Source organism: Eupeodes corollae, chromosome 3, assembly GCF_945859685.1.
Source record: "Eupeodes corollae chromosome 3, idEupCoro1.1, whole genome shotgun sequence".
Classification (NCBI taxonomy): Eukaryota; Metazoa; Arthropoda; class Insecta; order Diptera; family Syrphidae; genus Eupeodes; species Eupeodes corollae.
In genome coordinates, this window is record NC_079149.1 from 96,610,052 (window position 1) to 96,626,137 (window position 16,086).

The 16,086-nt window shown below is 35.3% G+C and overlaps 1 protein-coding gene across 3 annotated transcripts in view; it reads right to left on the bottom strand.

The window, feature by feature from the left end:
- The window catches only part of LOC129951096 (nephrin-like), a 556,044-nt gene that overhangs the window by 59,841 nt on the left and 480,117 nt on the right, over positions 1–16,086 (bottom strand). The window lies entirely within an intron of this gene.

Consider the following 16,086-nt stretch of genomic DNA (forward strand, 5'->3'; position numbering starts at 1 on the left):
TATCATTATTTAACATCGTTTAAATGGCTTCGATGGATGAGGCACATTCAAAAAGTCCAGTTTTCAATGACTTTGGTGCATGAATCAGGCTGCATTTGAAAGATGGTGACATTGATAATGTTGTATTTGAGGGCCGTGGTGGTTTGTAGGCTCACAAGAAAAAGTTTAAACGGATCAAATCATATTGGTGTATTGACTTTGCTTTGGCGTGAGATAAAAATGCCATGAAACCGTTTGTGTCTTGAGTTGTGTGACAGAAGAAGTTGGTTACCTCCGACCTATAGCGATCACCGTTGATGGTGTGATGACCTGGCCCGTATCATTTTCAAAGAAATAAATCTCCAGCCTAAAATCCATACCAAACCGTAACTTTATTTGGATGCATTGCTATTTTGTGCATCTAGCTTCTTCACTTCATCAAAAAATGGCCCTTCTAAAATCTAATTTGGGAGCACACGACGCTAAGTATGGTCATTCGGTTTCAGATCTTGAGTTAGTTGGATATATGGGATGCAAGCAAGTTTGGTTGCAAGCTCAAACCAGTTCGCAAAATTTGTCATGTTGTGGTCTGCGACAGACCAAGTTCTTGTGAGCGACGTGGAATTGACTTCGTAGGATCGTGCTGCACACCTCTACGAATAGTGGCGATGTTTTCGGAAAATCTTGTGATTTGTTGACGTACTGGTGGTCACTGAGCCGGTGTCTTTGAAATTGGATACTTAACATTGAAAAGTCGACTTAGAAGTTTAACCATGTACCCATACTCCATCTTTGATTCTAGAGAATACCCATTTTATCTTTAGTGACTGGTTTACAGAGAATGTTATGACAGAAAGTAATTAAAAGGAGATAGCCCCCACGAGCTGTCAAAAATAACCCAACGCTATTAGAAAACCTTTTCTTAATTTTTGTTTAATTAACAGCCACTTAAGGGGTTATTAATACCCTTAACATATTTAAAGGTTAAACAAAGTGCGAGCTTTAGGAAAATAGGGTAAAGTGTAAAAGAATCTTTATACTTGACAGTATGTCCGAAATCGAGCTCAAGGGTAAGCTGATAAGTATTCCTAGAAGTACGAGTATTACAGGTGAATTTGTTGATGGGAAGGGGGGGGGGGGGAAATTAAATTAAATTGGGTGGCGTAACAGTCCGTTTGAGACATAGGTACTAGTGACTGACAACTCTCAACCAATCCTGTGTGCGACTACTGTTGCTAGGGATTGAAGGGACCTACAGTTTTAAGCCGAATACGAACGACAAATTTGTGAAAGAAATTTTAGGTGTCATAGACAGGGATAGAACCAACGACTTCTCGCATCACAGCCCAACGCACTAACCATCATGGTACAACATTCTACATTCTCGATGTACGGTTTAAAAAGAATCTTTAGACTTTACAGAATGTCCGAAATTGAGCTCAAGGGTAAACTGATGAGCATTCCTAGAAGTGAGAGTATTACAGCTGAGTTTTTTGGAGGGGTGGGGGGATAAATTACTATTTTTTTAAATAGAAATCAATGGATTTTTATATCCTGGTAAGAGGGAAAGTACGTCTATAACAATGTAAAAGAATTACCAAATAGGCACTAAAGCAACGTTTCCAGTGACTTTTATGAAATGTTCCATGGCAAGTTAAGGCCTTTTCATCTTTTTTATAGAAATATCTTCACAAATTTTATTTAATCTTTTGAAGACATAAAAAGAAAAATTAAAGCGTTTTATCAGTGTAAGACCACCTCTTCAAAAATTACAACGATCATGCAACTATTCTTCAATAACTTATCCTAACCTCAAATTTGAGGTTGGATTCTTGAAAAGTTAACAGCAGAATTTTAACTTGCCAAATGTCCAAAGATGATAGCTTTAAAGGCTACAACTGTCTTAATATCGTGGTATTCAAAATGAAACCTCTTATTGATTTATCACCTGCTTCAAGGACAAAAGTCTTTGGACTCTTCTAAGATCAATTGTTGATATTATTCATTCGAATAGAAACGCTTACAAACTTCTCAGGATTTAAAAAGGAAAATTTCAGAAAATCAGAAGTGATATTTAGAGAAATTGATATTATTACTTGCAAATAATGTTAAAATGGAGGTTTTCTAAATTAAAATTCCTAAAATTTGATCTATACAAAATTTAACAAAATATGCGATATTCTTGTTAAAAAAATAAACCTTAATATTTAATCAAAGTTGTATGCAAAAAATTATAATTACAATACACAAAACTTTGAGTAAATCCATTGAACTTTAAAAGACTACAGCTTTCGATTGTAAAATCTCGATTTTGTATAAAAGAAACAATTATTATTTTCTTTATTTTTAGGGTTATTTAAAATACAATTAAGACACCAAATTCTTTTTCAGTTACAGAAAAACAACACAACAAAGTTAATGAAAAAAAGGACAACCTAAACAGGATTTGTCTGTTTCAAATATTTCACAAGTCATTTTCATCTCAATCAAACTATGTACGAGTTTAAAAATCATGACCTTTTTCCCCAAAAAAAAAATAAAAAAAATAATCACAAGGCAGTCTCCTAATTATTCTATTTAAAAGAAAAAAAAACAACAACCAAAAACACCCAAAATAAAATAAACAATAAAGTCAACAAAATCCCTCAAGTGATTTATTACATTTGTCAAATTCCTTTTGTCTCTATAAATCTATTTCTATTCACTCAAATAAAAAATACCAAAAAGAAAACTAAAAACAGAAAACAATTGTTAAAAATTACTTTATCATCCCCTAAAAATAAAAAACAAAAATCTGATCCTTCTAAAACACACATTCCTCACACACAACACAAAGAAAGACCTTTTTCGTATTTTTTTTTGTTTGTAGTGTTGAACGTTGTATCCTTTTTTGTTTGTTTCGTTTTACAATTGAAATCTCTCCCAATTCAACTCTAATGACCTTTCAACCTTTAATTTAAAATTAAATGGATCGATCAAACAATTCCGTCCTCATAAAAAATAACAAACCAATAAAAATAAAAAAGGGGTCAAATAAATATTGCTCAAAACAGAAAAAAGGATTACTCTTTATCCTTTTTGCAAGGGATGACCAATGTTAAAAAAAGTAAGTTTTAAAAAAAAAGTCAAACAAAAAAACGAGAATATCCTTTCGAAACTTATAATCTTTAATGTAAGCAAACACAAATACTCTCATACACACCAGACACATGAAAACAAGGATCATGCACCCTACTCATACACTAAAGTATCATACAGCACAGCATGTTGTCGTCGTCCTGTGTGTCCAGTTGGGATGTCCAGTTTCAAAAGTTCACAATCATCAATGCCCCATTCGATATCCATAAAAACAAATGAAGCTCAATTTTTAGTTCAATATTTTGCCTGTTTGCTTTTATGATCCTGAAACAACTTCCACCTCCACCTCCGCCATCATTTGGTTGTTTGCCAATAAGAACAACAACACTCTCACACACATACAATAAGCCAAGCCAAACCCAAGCACAGGAATACAAAATCCACTTGCAAAGTTTTTCTTTTATCCTGTAAAACAGGATATAATTTAATTCAAAGCTATATACACAGTCCACATATAAAGTGAGTCAAAAAAAAAAAAGCCTGGGCATCATACAAAAATGAGAGGAGAACATTTTAACAAGTTTAGTTGTAGGATTCTTTTCTTTTCCTTCGTATATTTATATATTTTTCCTTTTCCTATTATTTAAGGCCCTGTTGTGCAAGGATCAAAGCACATTGTATGCCCCTTAGGTGTGTGTCGTTATCCTTGTTGTTGTGTATATTGTATAATGTTTATCCATTTTTGCTTCTGCCTGATGGAACTGCGAATGGTGGGGGGAAGGGGGAAGTCTCATAGTAGTAGTCGTATAGTCCTAGTACGAGTGAGGCGTTATATGCTGCAAGGATATCGTTTTCAATTTTCGAATTTTTCAATTTATTCTAAGCCGATGAAATGTGAATCCCACATATATAAGCGGGCGCGCAAGGACATTCCTGCTGAAGACCTATTCAATAAAAAGGAGGCGTATAGAGGTACCTATAGTCGATTTTACTACTATGATGGGTTGGTCTGTGTTGTATAAGTCTTATAGTGTATTCGTTGAGCCTATTTTCTATTTTGGTACAATAATAAAGAAGTCTAAGGAACTAAGTTACTTTTTTTTTGTGTACAAAGAAAAAAGGTTCCAACCAATATCGCATCGACACAACGATGATGATGATGATGACGACGACAAGGACCAAAACCAAGACCGACCGAAGTCATAAACGAGCTACATACTATCGTTATACTATATACCTTGCTATATTTACATTTAGTCATAAGGAGTCTTAAAATTTTATGAACCGTACATGGTTGTTGGGTTGTTTCTATGTGTATATATTTTTTTGAATATAGGTACCTACGGTTCCTATACCTACTTAAAAGCCAGAACCAGAACCAGTTCGTGTTTTACAAGTTTTATGGTTATGGTGTCCTTAAGTGGTCCAACTAAAGATGTTGTTAAAGTGAGTCAATAATGATTAACTCCATTTAGTAAGCAGAACAAGGATATACTATCCTGTACATATACCAACAACTTAATGAGGGTGCTTAAGATGCATTTGATGTAGTGGTGTAGTAAGGCAAGGTAAAGCAAGGATACCTTTTTAACGAAGTTGATTTCTTATATTTGAACAATTTTATTAATTCTTGGTTTTGGTATATCCTTCTACTTATACTTATAACCTACATAACTACAACTATTATTTTCGTATTGCAAATTGATTATATGTAGTCCTTTGATTTGAATTAAGTTAAGTATCTTCTTCTTCTTCATTTTTCTCAAAATTAAATTGAATTAAATTGAACAAAAGTAAACGTCTATGAAGTTCACTTAGAAAGATCGAAAAATACTTAGTATTCTGAAAAAACAATTTTACAAAATGAAATCGTCCTTTATGTATTGATTAAAAATCAAAGCACATTCCAGGAGGTACCTTACCTATACGTTTATATAATATGTAGGCAGAGTTATGTAAGTCTAAAAAGGAACCTGTGTTGTGTGTGAATTAAATTTTATTGGGGTAGAAGTTAGGAACAACAATTGAAGAAAAAACGTTTTATTGGCTAAGTGTAGTTAGTTATTTTGTTCTTCTATAAGAAGTCACATTCTTCTTTACAATTGAAAGTTGTGAGAAAGAAAAAAAAGAAGAAAAAAACAATTTGAGAGGTTTTGAAATTCTTTTATTGGACTTTGTCAATAATTATTGACAATAAACATTTTATAAGAAATAAAAAAGAAAACACACATTTTTTTTCTTAGGAGTGCTTTTCTCAGAATTACAAATTTTAATGTTGGTGTAGTATTTTCTTTCTAGAAGAGCCAGATAGTATTTACTAAATAATTAATTTGTTTTGGAATCTATGAAGAGGGTCAGAGAGAAAATGTTGTCTTTGAAGTTTTCAACATTTTGTTTGATTTTTAGATTTCTTGTAATTTTATTAACTTTTGTTTTTTTTTGTTGTCTGTTGTTGAAAAATTTAAGTTATCAATCGAATAAACTTTGTTAAATTCATTAAGTCAACATAAAATATTTTGTTTTATAAAAAGCTGACTAGGGGGTAAGTTTTTGAGTTGCAGAAGCTCAATATATCCGAATTTCGAGATCACATCATAAAAAGTTTGACTTGTATAAGAATGGCCATGTAGTGGTTTCATTTAAAATCATCGATAACACTCATAACTGTGTGCTGCTCGAATTGAGTTGATAGGGCATTCGTGGAACACGATTCAATCCACTTCTATACAGATGGATCAAAAACTAATGAAGGGTTTAATGGAGGCTTGTACTTGGAACGACTAGAATTAAGTCGCTCATTCCGCCTTACCAATCATTATAGCGAGTTTCAAGTAGAACTTTTATCTCAAAAAAGAAGTCTTGTCCTGGCTAAAAAAACTTGATCTCGACATCTGATATTTGGATATTCTCTGACAGGCAGGCTGCTATTAGATAGATCTTTTTACTCCCTCTCTACAAACAATCTATAAAAGACCATAACTGTTGATCATTTTTAATAAAGATGGTAAAACAGGTTAATGTTTTTTCTGGGTGATACAGGGCCATAGGGACATTGCAGGAAATTGAAAGTCAAATGACGTCGAAAAATATCGTACTGCATTCCCTTTCATAAGGTAAAATAACCTCACCTCCTATCAGGCCACGAAAAATATCTGGCCTACCCTGGATTTAAAGCACACAAGGTGCTTGATGTCTCTAAGCTGATTGTATATAAGCTCAATAATTGTTGTCATAAGTGCTAATAGGAAAGCACGCTACATGGCTAGACGTATTCCCAAATAACTTTTGCAAAAGCTCTATAGATGACGAAGAGGAGGAAACAGTTCTTTACCTCTTCTGCACATGCCCTGCTCTGGCTCAAAAGCTCAAGAATTACTTAGGAGAGTTCTTCTATAATGATCTCAATAATATCAAAATAATCAGTCATTCACGTTTAGTAAGAAACTCGAACTGGTTTCATTGAGCTTAGAAGAAAGCCTCAAGATTCATGAGGTATCACAATGGACCATTAAACTGGCCTAGGTGTGTTCTATTCCATCACAAACAGTCACTTTAACCTAACATAACCTAACTTACCTAACCTAACAAGGATGCAGATCTAGTGGTTTCATTTTGTTGCACTTTGATGTAGATTTTAGAGTGGTAACTTGTACAATCACTGGACCATATATTACTTTGAAAACGAAGCTGACAAAAAAGGTTTTGGTCAACCGTAGGCGTCAAGGAGATATTAATCATTTCAAATCGTGGACTTCGTCAAGATTCGATATCAAAAGACAAACAATAATTAAAGCACCTAAGGCTTAAAGTTATCATTTAAGCAATCTGTGTTCAAAAATTGAGTTAATACCAATTTATTATACATTGGAGGAAATATTTTAAAATTTGAGTTTTTTTTAAACTCTCATTCAAATTAAAGGCCACAAATCTATCAAAAAAAACTTTCTAAAACCCTGTAACATCTCTGCAATTCAATTCCCTGTAGGTCCTGTAAAACATAAGCCCTCTTTTTCACCATCATGTCTTTTAAGAAGTAGTACCAGTGGCGTGATGTATATTGCTTAGGTGAACCCAAGACTGTCTGTTCCGCAGAATGTTTCTTTTCACGGTTACTGACCCTTGCAAGGAATTGTTCTCAATAGTTGTCTCAAAAATTAGCCATCCAGATTGGGCATAAAACTGTTAACAGGGGATAAACAGTTTTATGTCGAATACCTGCTATAACTGGCACAGAGATATGTGTAAAACTTGTAAGTGACTAGGTCTTAGTTCTAGCGGACTGTTTGTTGCGCCATATAATTTGTATGTATTAGTCAGGTTTTTGAGATATTAATTTTTAAAATTCGAAAAAGCTTTTTGTGGCTATATCAATATTTTTGAAGTTGTATTTTTCAATAAAATCCATAATGGTTTTTCAAATCTATAATCCATTCCTTCAATATTAAATTGTAATACATATTTATATTATTTCATATGGTTTTCAAAAAATCTTAAGAAGTTGTTAGACTTCACCTGTCTCAAAAAAACGGTTCTATACAAAAAGCTCAAACGGTTTAAAAGCAAGTTTTTTCTTGCAATGATATTCTATTATATCGAGTTTTTGAAATATTTAAAAAAATATTAAATAATGTTGAAAACGGGTTTTGTTAAAAGTTGAGCTAATTATTAATACGGGAGTTTGGACTCAAAATCAGCACCAACAAGTTAAATAAAAAACTTATTTTTCGAAACTTTGAAAGTATTAAATTCAAGATTTGCTTAAAACTTGAAATAGAGTCAAATAAAGGCTCATAAGTAATGAGAATTTCCAGAAACGTATTATATCATAACGAATAATTCAAAATCAAAAGTTATTATTCAGTATATTGAAAACAGTCTTAATTTATCTTTAAAAAACATAATTTTGATTGTTTTTAGCATTTGAAACGGTCATATCTTAAGAACCTCATATGATTTGAAGGCAACATTCGAATGAAGGACATCTTAATCCTTCCAAAAAGTAGTGTTTTGTTTTCTTGCTCCCGAAAAAGAATGTTATTTTTTGAAATAACTACTACATACTTGTAGTATTTTTTTTTCAAACGTTATTTCTATTGGAGTCCATGGGCTCTGAATAGCTTCGAACCGTATAAATCCCTAGGTTCAGATTACAATTGACATAACTCTGCCCATCATTGAAATGATCTAAAAAAGTTGTCTAGATCTGTTCTATATACATCAACGATGGAGAGAAGTAAAAGTAGTTTTCATTCCCAAAGCGGGCAAATGTTTTCAAGTCAACCCTAAAAATCTAAGACCTATTAGCCTCTCCTCATTCATTCTCAAAACTCTGGAACGATTGATTGATATCCATGTACGTAATAGCATCGATAAGAGACTATCGATGTCTAAGCATGCTTAGTGCAGGGGGAAATCCGTAGAAACAACCTTGCATACCCTGGTAAGAACTATCGAATACTCCCTAGAGCAAAAGGAATATACTATGGTGGCCTTCCTGGTGGGCACTTTCAACAACGTTGACACATCCGCTATCACTTCTGCTATGACGAACCAAAACGTTGAATACTCAATCTGTGAGTTGATTAATCTAATGCTAAAAAGCAGGATCATCAACACTATGATGGGGGATTTTTGTACGAAAAAGTCTGTCGGTAGAGGCACTCTGCAAGGAGGTGTTCTGTCCCCTCTCCTGTGGGACATAGTGGTTTACGAACTACTAATATCCTTTGAGAGGGAAGGATACAGAGTGGTTACGTAAGTCGATGATGTTGCTATCGCCGCCACAGGAGAACAACCTAATACACTCAGAGACCTCCTCCAAAACGAACTCAATATGCTCACTAGATGAGCTGATTAATGCGGACTTAGTATTAATCCTCAAAAAACAGACCTCGTCCTTCTTACACGGGAAAACAAGACCCCAGCAATTACACCTCCTCCAATAAAAGGTGTACCAATAATTTTTACCAATGAAGCCAAATACCTTGGTCTGATATTGGACAAAAAATTAAGTTGGAAACCTAATATTAAGGAAAGAGTTAAAAAAGCTGCAGGAGTTCTTTTCCTTTGCAAGAAAGCCATAGGTAGCAAATGGGGTTTTCAACCTCGCATTACCTATTGGCTATACACATCGGTCATACGACCAATACTTATGTACGGGGTTGCAGTATGGTGGACTGTATTAGAGAAAGTCACATACTGCGACAAACTCAGCAGAGTCCAACGCACTGCATGTCTCTGTATAAGTGGGGCATTAAGAACCACCCCTCAGCAGCGTTGGACACTCTCCTCCATCTAACACCCTCGACATATTCAGCAAACAAATGGCAGCGAGTACAGCTATAAGACTCAACGCCTCATTTCAATGGACCAACAACAATGTGGGGCACTCCATCATTTTGAACCTCTTTGGTTCTATATCAAAGTACATAGACTACACTATTCCTAAACCCCTATTTGAAAAAAAATTCCAGGTATCCATTCCATTGAATGGGAAGACACAAAACTCCTGAATGACAAATGCATCCTTTTTATACAGATGGATCCAAGACAAATGAGGGAGTTGGTAGTGGTGTGTACGCACCTCCCTAATCATTCTTCCAAGCGGAAATTTTAGCGATCAAAGAAGTTCCCTCATGACTTAGAGAAAACGTTATATCAACTCCTGATATCCACATCTTCTCTGACAGTCAGGCTGCTATCAAATCCCTTGACGGTGTCTCAACCAAATCTCTAACGGCCCTCGATTAACGATCGTCTCTTATGGAGATGGAGCAACAATTTAACATTTACCTCTGTTGGGTTTCAGGCCACAGAGACATCACAGGAAATTGTAGAGCCGATGAACTCGATAAAAATCGAACCGTCATACCTAATTCACCTGAAAGAAGATGGGTATACCGATAGCTACATGTAAACTTCTGGTAAAAGAAACAGCTTTTGTGATAGGAAATTCTAGGTGGCACAACTTACCAACATGCGCAGCCACATAACTCATATGGCCTTCACTGGACCTAAGGCTCTATAAAGAATTGTTATATCAAAGCAGACTTCATATAAGCTCCCTAATAGTCGTCTTTACGGAACACTGTCTTATAGGCAGGCACGCAATACGCAATAGAGCTGTATGGACGAGTAAGAAGAGGAAACAATGTCTGACCTCCTCTGCACTTGCCCTGCTCTTTCACTAAGACGAAAACTTCATCTTGGAGAATACTCTTTTGATAATCCCAGTGAACTAGCTTAGCTAAAAAGGATATCAAATATCTCCTTCGCTTTATAAAAACCTAATAATGGTTCGACTAGTGGGAAGTAACTCTCTAGATTCCTGTGGTATCACAATGAGCCTTTTCTTTTGGCCTAAGTGTGTGGATTATATGCATTTTTATTGGTCAGGTCTAATCGATTGTAAAGCTTGTACACGTTTGTATAAGTATAGTTTAGTTTCATTTCAAACATCGAAGATACGTTAGCAAATACATTTTCTAGTTTTTACACTAGGCTCTAAAAAATTTTTGGTACAAACTTTAAAGTCTCGTCTCTGAAGTTTCAAGGGTAGTATTGCTTATTGCTCTATTTTAAATAAAGTTCATCAATTCTCTTGATTGTTATTCACATTATAAGAAACTCTATTTTCCTGAAAATCCTTCCCAATTCCAAGAAGAAAATTCCCATTTTATCTTTTAAACTCTTTCACATTGGTCATAGTGGAACATTAAAATAATAAAAATTACAATAACAACAACATCAGAATTTTAAATTTAAATTACGTTGCAATTTTTAAGTTTTTAATTAAAATTTCGAAGAGAAATTGTTTTTGATTTCGAAAACGTCCGAATCACCACCACCCATTCCGAAATGTTTCTATAAATCCCACTCACTTTTATACCGAACCTTCTTTCCCTTCCCCTTCCACCTGTTCTTTCGCTGTCTCAATTCCGGAAAACCATTCAAAAACTATAAAATATACAAAAGCCTTTCATTTGTATATTGGGATTTCCCTACCCTTTAGGTAAGTGGTAGGTATGGTGATGTCCTTTCTCGTTGCGGTTATTTTATCCGCTTGCTCGGACACAAACTATATAAGAGGTACGAATGTAATCGTATCTTTATACACACATTTGTACATAACCGTGTATGAAGGACGAAGGAATATGTATGGCTTTATCGATATTGGTTCGGTTGTCTTTTAATTTTTATTTTTTATATTCGTTTGCAAATTTTTATTCTACCAATCTTTTCTTTTTTCTTCTTATTTTTGGTTTGTCTTTTTTCAACAATTCGTTCATTTAATTTCATTATTCGTTCTTCAATTTGAGGAAAATGCAGAAAGGAACCAAGCAATTTGTGTTGTGTGTCATTGATTGTTTTTGTATTTCGTTGGTCCTTCTTTTATACTATTTCCTTTTTTTTTTAAATATTTTTGTTCTTAATTTTATTTCGTACGATTTTGGTGGTGGTGGTGATAATCAGAGAAAATGTCATTTGATTTCATTTCGTTTTTTTACTTTTTGCTGGGTTTTCTGATTTTAATTGCGACGAACGACAACGAGGACGACGACGACTACGACGAAGATTGGTTACAGCCGAATGGAGCAACCCTACCAAATAATTAACATCAGAGGAAACAATTTTCTTGTGGTATTTACCATTATCGCATATAACTTATAGTATGGGAGTCCTTTTGTGGTTTTTGTATTAAACCATCGACAAAAAAAGGACCCAGGACGACCATACCATGACGTGAATTCCCTGATATGCAATAAAAAAGCCAAAAAATGAAAATTACAAAAAATAAAAGAAAAATCAACGAAACGAAACGTCATCGGTATTATTTGAATGGATTTTCTGTGAAGTTATCCGTGGGATTAATAGCAATTAATATTTCAGGGAAAATACATTTGCTATGGTCCTACTTTTGCTCTGTTCAACTCAGTTCTGTAGAAGAATTTACGCACTGATTTTTTCAGATTTTCACATTTCTGTTGCCAGATTTTCTGAAACAAACACAAATGTTGTGTCCTGTGATGATGATGATGAAGATGATTAAGGTTTAACTTTATATGTATCACCATATGAGGATATTTTTGAAGAGGACATTCGAATGTCGAGTTAAATTTACGGCACTCATATTCTTTGATTGAATGCATTATTTATTATGTTATTTATTTTTGTTGGTGTTATTCAATGAATATAAATTAATATTATTATCGTGATGATTTGTCGTGTTTCTCGTTGATTGACACGAAGGATTCTTGAAAATATAAATAATGGGTTTAAGAGAAAAAATGTTGGTGGTATAATTAAAGTGAAATAAGGAATTTCCCTTCAAACGAGGTTCAATAAACCAATCGGGAGTGAAATTTGAACGTTTCTGAAATTGTCAACAACTTTAAAAAAGAATCTCAAGGGTGATTTTTTTGAGGTTAGGATTTTCATGCATTAGGATTTGACAGATCCCGCATGATTTCAGACATGGTGTCAAAGAGAAAGATGCTAAGTATGCTTTGACATTTCAAGAACTGAAGCCGAACGATCTGCCACAACGTCGAATTTTCAGTGAATGGGCCCTAGAAAAGTTGGCAGAAAATCCGCTTTTTTATCGACAAATTTTGTTCAGCGATGAGGCTCATTTCTAGTTGAATTGCTACGTAAATAAGCAAAATTGCCGCATTTGGAGTGAAGAGCAACCAGAAGCCGTTCAAGAACTGCCCATGCATCCCGAAAAATGCACTGTTTGGTGTGGTTTGTACGCTGGTGGAATCATTGGACCGTATTTTTTCAAAGATGCTGTTGGACGCAACGTTACGGTGAATGGCGATCGCTATCGTTCAATGCTAACAAACTTTTTGTTGCCAAAAATGGAAGAACTGAACTTGGTTGACATGTGATTTCAACAAGATGGCGCTACATGCCACACAGCTCGCGATTCTATGGCCATTTTGAGGGAAAACTTCGGAGAACAATTCATCTCAAGGAATGGACCGGTAAGTTGGCGACCAAGATCATGCGATTTGACGCCTTTAGACTATTTTTTGTGGGGCTACGTCAAGTCTAAAGTCTACACAAATAAGCCAGTAACTATTCCAGCTTTGGAAGACAACATTTCCGAAGAAATTCGGGCTATTCCGGCCGAAATTCTCGAAAAAGTTAACCAAAATTGGACTTTCCTAATGGACCACCTAAGACGCAGCCGCGGTCAACATTTAAATGAAATCATCTTCAAAAAGTAAATGTCATGGACCAATCTAACGTTTCAAATAAAGAATTGATGAGATTTTACAAATTGTATGCGTTTTTTTTTTTTAAAAAGTTCTCAAGCTCTTAAAAAATCACCGTTTATCAAGTTAACTTCGAGGAGGTTCTTTTACCCTCAAGATATTCTGATTTAGTCTTATTGAGTATTCAAATAACCTTCTTTGCAGTTTTTACTATAAGAGGTTAAATGAATTTAGCTGGAAATCGTTACAAAAATACATTTTTATTGCTATGGTTTAAAACTGGTAAGCGGCTCGAGAATTTATTTTATTTATTTAACTTTATTCAGTTAAACATATATTCTAGATACTCAACTTGTTTTCTCCCTCTTTCCCTCCCCTCAGACAATGTTTATAATTATAGACTTTTATTTTTTAGTTTAAGTAAGAAAGAAAGTTTTATGAACAGGTGAAACGAAATTCACAGGTACATAAACCAAGAACCGAAGGCTGCAAAGACGAAAGTGGAAACATCATAGTGAATCCGCAGTCAATGCTGAGGATATGGAAGGACCACTTCTGCAGACTGTAGAACGGCGACGACGAACTGAATTCCGCTGTCAGGCAGGATGATCCATTCAACATAGACGACGAAAGCCAACAATCCCGTCCTCCCGACTTAGACGAAGTAAAGATTGCCATATCTAAGTTGAAGTCTAATAAAGCCGCTGGAGCGGATGGCTTGAATGCCGAGCTTTATAAAGCAGCTGGAGATAAGTTGGTAAGGAGCATGCACCAACTTATCTGTAAGATATGGTCGGAGGAAAGCATGCCCGATGCATGGAACCTCAGTATTGTTTCAGTCTACTTAACATCGGTTACAAAATCTTCTCTGCCGTAATATGTGAACGTCTAAAGCCCATCGTCAACAACCTGATGGGTCCTTCTTAGTGTGGTTTTAGACCAGGGAATTTCACAGTTGATCAAATATTCACATTACGGCAGATCCTGGAAAAAACCCAAGAACACCAAATCGACACCCACCATCTTTTCATCGATTTCAAGGCCGCATATGACAGCAGCTACTGGGACGAGCTGTATAGAGCCATGTCTAGTTTGTGCAGGTTGACCATGGAGAATTCACGCTGCTCCATAAAGGTTGAAAACAACTTAGCAGAACCTTTCGATGTCACTTAAGGTCTGAGACAAGGTGGTGCGCTGTCATGTGATTTTTTTAACATCGTGCTTGAAAGAATAGTGCAAGGCTCACACGTCAACACTTGAGGCATTATCTTTTCCGCGTTAAATAAGTGAATGAAGATAACCATTAAGACGGGTCTGTTAAGACTTGTAAGAATTTTTTGAATCCTTTTTATTCCAAAATCAATGTTCTTTTTTTTTGAAACCTGTTCGAAGGTAAATGTGGGTTCATGTGTCAGAATGTACATGTTTTTAGAGACCAGTCAGATACCATCAACTTTCAGAGCTTACTTGTGAGCTATGTTTTTAATACCTCACTGTAAAAAACATCTTCAGTTTGGTTTAAAATTTAACTAGGAATTGTCTAACAAACAAACAAAGCTCACAGACTAATTTTATAACAAAAGACATGCTCTGTTAAGAAAGTTCGTCACCATTTCTTCCATTTTATGTTTAAATTAATAAACCTTCTGAGGTAGCTATTTGGGCTATTGTTACTTAAGCAAATTGAAATTGTTGGACATTAAACCAACAACACGTTTACATAGAGTCCGACCTGAAGAGAACATCGCAGCTTTATCGGACCAGTCAGTGTTAATGATGACCGTGAATTATTGAATCGGAGCGGAGCCACTCGTAGCCATTGGGCCTCCAATACTCCATTTTCACTTAATGGAAATTTTGCGGAAGGATTAAGGTATGAAACTTTTTAAATTACAGCTGGTACAAAAATTGAAGCTCACAGCTTACCACAACGGAGAATTTTTGGTGCTCTTGGAAAGTTGACCGAAGATTCAAGTTCAGCGACACAGCTCATCCTTTCTAGTTGAAGTTACGCAAGCAAGCAAAACTGAAGTATTTAAAGCGACCAGAAGCCAGAAGCATTGCAAGAGCTAGCAATGCGTTGGTGTGGACTGGCTGAATCTTTGGGCCGTATTTCTTTAAAGACGTTACTGAACGCTACACAGTAACAGGCCAAAAAAGCGCAAAATATAGGATTTTTAAATTGGCGCGGGTACATTTGGCGTGGCGTCCGTTTTGTTTTGGTGACATCTGTCAAATGTTGTGTTTGTTATTCAGTGGTATATGCCAAAGCATCATGGCAAGTAACACTAATGAACAGCACATTCAAATGATAAAACTTTACGTTGCACGCATTGCTTCCATTTTACAGTAGGCGTGGTGGCCCTGAACAATCGACTCTTCAACATTTGGTGGTCAAATTTGAGACGACTGGGTTCAGCAAATTAGCCAACACCTGTACCCGTACGTTCAAGGAACGCAAGATCGGACGAGAACATCGCTGCAGTTTGTGAAAGTGTACAGCAGAACAAGAGGCAGTCTATTCCTCGCCATGCACAAGAAATTAGCTTTTCGCAGACTTCAACTTCGCGAATTTTGCGTCGGGACTAAGTTCATGACCAAAGACAATGCCGTTTGTTCGCTGACTGGGCTTCGAATCGTTTGAAAGAGAACCTCAAATTTGGCCGCAAAATCATCTTTAGTAACGAGGCGCACTAAAAATGCATGAATGGATGTGTTAACAAGCAAAATCTCTGGGACGACATCATCCCACGCGAGGTTCACCAGGTGATAATTCATCCTCAATAAGTTACTGTTTGGTGTGGATTTT